This window comes from Cervus canadensis, chromosome 32 (assembly GCF_019320065.1).
Source record: "Cervus canadensis isolate Bull #8, Minnesota chromosome 32, ASM1932006v1, whole genome shotgun sequence".
NCBI lineage: Eukaryota > Metazoa > Chordata > Mammalia > Artiodactyla > Cervidae > Cervus > Cervus canadensis.
In genome coordinates, this window is record NC_057417.1 from 4,426,044 (window position 1) to 4,432,580 (window position 6,537).

Sequence of the window (6,537 nt, forward strand, 5' to 3'; positions counted from 1 at the left end):
ACTGGAGCTCGCCCTCCACCCCAGGCCCTGGGCTCCCGCACACAAGCACCTCTCCGTGGAGAGACAAAGTTAGGAGAAAAACGTGAGGCTCAGAGAGCTCAAGTAACTTGCCTACGTCACACAGCCTGTTGGAGCACAACAGGGATTCACAGCCAGGTTTGTGGGAGCCCAATGTGCCCCCTTGTTCCTCTGCACGAGGCATCTGGGCCCTCACAGAGCAGTCGTGACCTGACCGTCTCTGCCCACATTCCAAAGAGGGAGAGGGGCCAGCAGGTGCAGAGACGCAGCGGCTGGAAAGGAGGGTCCACACAGGGGGCCTGTGACCACAGGTGGATGTGGGCAAGGCCTGGCCTGAGTTCCCCATGCCCCAGTTCAGGGTAGGCACGTGACCTAAGCTGGACCAGTCAGAGACCCTCCTGGGACTTTTTCTGCAGGAACTCTTTCCTCTAAACGGAGGCCCGCTGGTAGCCATCGTGCCTGCTGGGTCGAAAGAGTGGAAGAGAAGACGCACAAGACGGAGCCCCGATGCATCGTGGGAGCCCCTACATCCAGCCAGACCTGAAACCCACCCCTGGGCTGACCTGTGACACACGCCACAAGGCTCCCTTTCTGCTTATGCTTGTCTGAGTTATGCTTCTGTCACTGGCAACCCCAGAGAGTCTTGGGTAATCAGAGTTTGAAGAGCAGTGAGGGTCAGGGGTCAGGTTTGCCTGGAACAAAGGGTGAGTGGGTGAAATGGAACCACTCATCCTAAGAAGAGGCCGAACAACTCTCCGACTGGAAGAAGCAAGACTAGTTTTGCCAGGATCTGGGGCCCAGGGTGCTCCCCTCTCCGGCTGACATCTGCCCTCAAGGAAAGCTGGAATGCAGACACTTTCACACCTCCTTGTTCATGGTGGTTCTTAACTTTTTTGTGCTGGGAAAAAAAAAAAATTCCACATTAAAAATTTTTCCTTCCCTTTTTTCTTTTTTAAAACAGACTTTATTTTTAGAGCAGTTTTAGTTCACATCAAAATTGAGTGGAAAGCACAGAGTTTCCATATCCCCACTGCTTCCCCGCCCCCACGATCACATCCTGGATCAGTCCACATTATTTTTTAATCTTCACATTTGTTGTTAAATTCGTAAAAGAATCTACCAATAATGATAGCACAAAACACATCTTATATATTTTCCTGATTTCCAGATACACACTTTTTTCTTAAAAAAGACACCATTCTTTTTTCTTTTTAAATTATGATAGTATGATAACACATTTACAGGAAAGCTGGAAAATACAGAACAAAGCTACATATATTACAATTATTTTTTAAAGTAGATAAATTAAAGTTTTTAATTGGAATTTCAATATCAAACTCTCAGAAGTTAATAGAATGAATATACAGAAAAATAGTATAAAGCAGGCCTGAAAAGCACTGTGAACCAATTCAACATAATTAAGATTTATACAATGTTCACCCAATAGTAGGATACGAATTCTATTCAAGTTCCCATAGACTATAAAGTAGGAGACATTGGAACATATCCAGGGACGTCAAGCAAGGAAGATACCACTCTTCATAACCCATATCATAACCTGCTTTTTCCACTGAGCATTTCATGAACAGCCTTCTAAGTCACTGGTTGACAAGGTCGTAACAATGGTACCTGTTTTATCAGTAAGGAAGCTGAGGTCCAGCTGGAGCCCAGAAGGCGACCCATGTTGTCCTTCTGAGGCACATCTCACTGGACGCTCTCAAGGGTCCACTGAGGTTTTGCTCCTTCTTTACAGACAGGAAAACTGCTGTGCAGAGAGGGGAAGTCGCTCTTGTTTGGGGGAGGCCCACATCCCTGGGCAGGGTGGAAAGGAGGGGCTGCTGGTCGGCAGGGCTACATTAGCAGAGGCTATGGGCACTCTGTGCTGAGGAGAGGGAGGCTGGCCCTCCGAGGAGCCATCTGGTGTGTCCCTGAGGGACAGCCTTGCCTCACCGCTGCCTTGGTCATGCTGCTACTGACCTTCCCAGGAGGTATCTGGTGCAGAAACGACTTGTGCCACCAGCTAATTCTCAAGCTCAGGCTCACAGTGAGCACCCACCATATGCCAGACACCACTGGGGCACCATATACACACCCACGGTCTCGGTTCGTCCTTCTTACCCCTCTGTAGGGTAGGACTATTAGTGTCCATTTTTCAGATGAGGAAACTGAGGCCTAGAGAAGTGAAATGACTTGCCAAGGGCCACAGAGTTAACATGTGGCAAAACCAAAATTGGACCTAAGTGAGGTCTGAATTCAGACAGAAGCATCAACCTCCCGACTGGGTCTCTGACTTGGTAAATTGTTAACCACACACACACACACACACACACACACATACAAACCAAGTGGCCAACAGGTCTTCAGAACTGTGCCACAGAGCTCTGGCCTCAGCTCCATCCTTTTCCCCCATCTTCCCAGATTCCTTTATGAGACTCTAAGATGATCTGCTTGTTGCAAGGATGGTGAACCAGTCACTGGGATCCCAAATACGCCCTGGATTAAGACATAGAGCAGACACCAAGATGACATTAAAGGCACTGATGTAAAGTCCTGTACTGTGGTTAGGAACAGCAATATTCCCAATTCAGGTTGACGTCTGGCCCAAACACCATGGTTGAATGTAAACTCAAAATGACCCGTGAGCCAGCTGCGGCTTGCACAAGTTAGTAATAAGAAGTCCTATAATTGGGAGGTCCCAGCAGGGGTGTTCAGAATGACAAGTGACATGTAGTGATGTGCTGGCTTAGGCACCTGTGGACACAAATGGGGAGCTTTCACCACTTGCCTGCACAGGGCGCATGCTTGGGAATCAGGGCTGACATTGAGTGTTGGTAACAAGGAAGAATGCTTACACCCATCCTGGGTACATGCTGCATGATCAATCAACGTGGATTTGACAAATGGAGGATGGAGGAGAAAATGGATAACATTTAGTATCACTAATATCATTGGTGATATATTATTAGATAAGAGATATGATATATGTGTTATATGACATAAGAGCTATTCTTGACTTAGCACTAATTATATACAGGCATGCGGCTAAGCACGTCATGCTATCTTTAATTCTTGAAACAGTCTGGCGGGTGGATCATCTTAGGCTGAATCACATGAAATTGCTGATTTTGTAGGTCAAAAACACAGGAGTATTGGCAATACAGTTCAACATCAGAGCATTTTCATTTCGACAGAATAAATAAACCCCACTGGCAGGACCCTGGGGCGCCTGCCTGCTCAGAGGATGGAGTTTTCTCCTTGCTTCCTCCTCTTCACCCACCCTCTCATTCTGGCTACCCAGGCCCCCACCACCCCACCCCATTGCGGCCAGGTCTATATTTACAGTCTAGATTTCTGTGAAGTGGGGACTCGAGGAAGTGACTTATTCCAGAGTCATCACAGTCACCCAGAGATAATGACATCCAAGAAACCTTCAGTTTCTGTCCCCTCTCTGCCCCTGCCAATATGGGACTTTTCCCTCTCTGGGTTTCCAAGGCTCAAACCAGCAAGACAGAAATAGGAATTGTGTGTCTGCCTACCATCTGTCTGATGGGCAGATAAAATGGAATGGGAGATTTGTGTCCATTTTGCAGACTGAAGCAAATCTGTGCCCAACCTGGTTGCCAGTTGCCCCATCAGGGGCAGAGAGGAGAGCGGGTGGGTTTCTGGACATCTGGGGTCTCAGCCCGGCTCAGCTTGGTCCAAGCATCCTAGAGGTCACTGGAAGGACCCTGGGATCAGCCATGCCCCACCACTCCTGGGGCTGGTGCTGAACCGACAGCCAAGCCATGGGGGCGCTGGGCCCAGGGGGGTGGAGTCTTTCCAGGTAGTCAGACTGAGAGAGAGGGTGGCAGCTTGCGGGGACAGCGGAGGAGGAAGGGAACAGCCTGGTCCCCGCGGTGCACAGTTCGGTCCCCGCCGCGCACAGCCCGCCCGCCAGGCACAGCCGGTCTTCGGGGAAGTCGCCGAGTCGGAGTTCCAGGAAGCGATAACGCTTGTTGAAACCTCTTTCTTGTGGCCTGGTCTCGTCACATGGCTTGGTGGGGACCAACGTCAAGCAGGGCCACGGGTCTGGGCCAGCTTGCACCCTGATAGTTGCTGCCACCCTAAGCTCCTCCCCCGAGGCTGAAGCGGGGGATGGGGAACCAGGCAGGAGAGGGCATGTGTGGTACCCACCCCAACACCCCTCGCCCAGGCTGAGAGCGGAGGACCCCTGGGTGGAGGGCTTGCTGTGAAAACACACAGCAGGTGCTGAGGAGAGAGAAAACCTTTGCTCCCTTCCCAAGAAGCCAGGGAACGTGTCCCATCATTCTAGGGCAGGACTCTCCACCTCAGCACTACTGACTTCTCTGCTCTGGGGACAGTCCTGTGCCCTGTAGGATGTGAGGAGTGTGCCTGGCCTCTACCCACTAGACACCAGTAGTACCCACACCCACCCCCAGCTGTGACACCAAAAATGTCTCCAGACGTGGCCAAATGGTCCCTGAAGGACAAAACCCTGATCCAGATTCAGTGTCCAGTACATAGTAGGTGCACAAGAATCAGTAGGTCTTCAGCCCTGACTGCAGAACCTGTCTGGTTCATTTTTACACCCTATCACCTGGCATCATGGATCTGCAAAGGGACAATTCTGGGAATTTTTCTGGTGGTTCAGTGGCTAAGACTCTGTGCTCCTGATGCAGGGGACCTGGGTTCGATCCCTGGTCAGGGAAGTACATCTCACATGCTGCAATGAAGACCTGGCTCAGTCAAATAAATAAATGAAAATAAATATTTTGGAAAAAGGGATAATTTGGGAGACTCTTAGTCCTCCAATCTCTTTTAGCTTCTCACTCCACAACACTAGGCTTCCCAGCTGGCTCAGTGGTAAAGAATCTGCCTGCCAATGCAGGAGACAGGGGTTCGATCCCTGGGTGGAGAAGATCCCCTGGATGAGGAAATGGCAACCCACTGCAGTATTCTTGCCTGGAGAATCCCAGGGACGGGGGAGCCTAGTGGGCTGCATCTATGGGGTCGTATAGAGTTGGACACGACTGAAGCGACTTAGCAGCAGCAGCAGCGACTAAACAACAACAGCTCTCTTAGCTTCTCACTCCATAAGACTAATAAACATACCATCTAAATAAAACCTGTGCTGGAGGCCTTGAACTTGAGGACAGGAGGCTGAATTGAAGGTGTGGTCAGGCTTGACACAAAGGGTAAAAAGAAAGGTCATGAGTCCCAGCACCCAGTGTGGTCCCTGGAATCTGGCAGCCCTTCCCCTTCCCACCCCCACCCACCCCAGGCTGGAGGCTGGGGGATCCTCTGTAGAGAAACTGACCCACCTAGGAGAGGACACTTCAGATGCTGACTCTGGGATTCTACCGTGACAGCCAGAGCCTGCCCAGCTGCCTGGATGAGACTCACCTATCCACACGCCCTGTCCATAGTCAGCAAGCTTCTGATGGTCTGTTTTCAGTTTCCTGATCTTCAGTGTGAACTCACAAGACGAGGATCACTGGACACTGGAGGCAGGCTTGTACAAGGAAAATCAGAGATCAACACCAGCAGAGAAAAAGAGCTCCTGGAAAACAGGGCCAATGCAGGGAGGAGGAAAACATAAGACAACAAAAACCCTAAGAGCAATAAGAGACGTTGTATCTCTAAAATGAGAACAAGACGCTGCATAAAGGAACATTCAGTGACCAAGAAAGAACTAGAGAGGTGATAGCAGAAAGAAAAACTTTCACTATTAGCCTTGCAAGCGACTGGAAAGCCTCCCAGAAAGAGAGTTAAAAAATCCGACATAAGAATATCAAGAAAGGAGAGGATTGTCCCTGAAGATGGAACATCTGGCTCATCAGTGTTAGGGGACAGAAAAAATGGAGGGAAAAAAAGGTTCTAAATCTGAAGGACGTGAGCTTCCATGTGGAAAAAGCTTCTCAACAGCTGCGTTAGTTTTCTATTTCTGTGTACAAATCACCCCAGCTCTTGGTGCTACGGAAGGGAGAATTCTGAGAGAGCTCCCATCCTTTCCCGCCACCCCATCTCATCCCCAGGACATGTTTATAATGGATTCCGCTCCTGTGATCAGGTTACGATACAAGGTTGGTTTTACAAAAGGGAGGTTATCCAGTGGATCTAACTTAATCCCCTGAACCCTTCAAAAGCGGAGCGTTTTCTCTGGCTGGTGCCAGAAGAGGAAGTCAGAGATTTGAAGCACAGGAAAGATGTGCTGCTGGAGTGGAGGAGGAGGGGCCATGTGTGGATGAAATGTGGGTCACCTCTAGAGTTGAGAGCAGCCCTCGGCTGATACTTGGCGAGGAAACAGGGACCTCAGACCTACAACCACAGGAACTGAATTTTGCCAGAATCAAGAAGGAGCCTGGAAGCAGATATTTACCCCCAGAGTCGCCAGATGGGAACTGGGACCCCGGCTGACCCCTTGATTTTGGCCCAGTGAGACCCTCGAGCAGAAAACGTATGGCAAACTTCTGACCTAGGAAAACTTTGAGATAATAAATTTATTAAGCCACTAGGTCT

General features: G+C 49.7%; 1 long non-coding RNA gene across 2 annotated transcripts; it reads right to left on the bottom strand.

The window, feature by feature from the left end:
- Window positions 1–437: 437 nt before the first annotated feature.
- Window positions 438–5,791, bottom strand: LOC122433405. 2 transcript variants are annotated; one of them, XR_006267090.1, is made up of 4 exons: window positions 5,422–5,791; window positions 2,361–2,511; window positions 1,648–1,783; window positions 438–916 (listed from the first exon to the last, which is right to left on the bottom strand). It is a non-coding gene; the product is annotated as an uncharacterized LOC122433405 (long non-coding RNA). The 2 variants fall into 2 exon arrangements; XR_006267091.1 differs by having other exon boundaries at window positions 1,648–1,780; window positions 2,357–2,511.
- Between the last annotated feature and the right edge of the window lie 746 nt (window positions 5,792–6,537).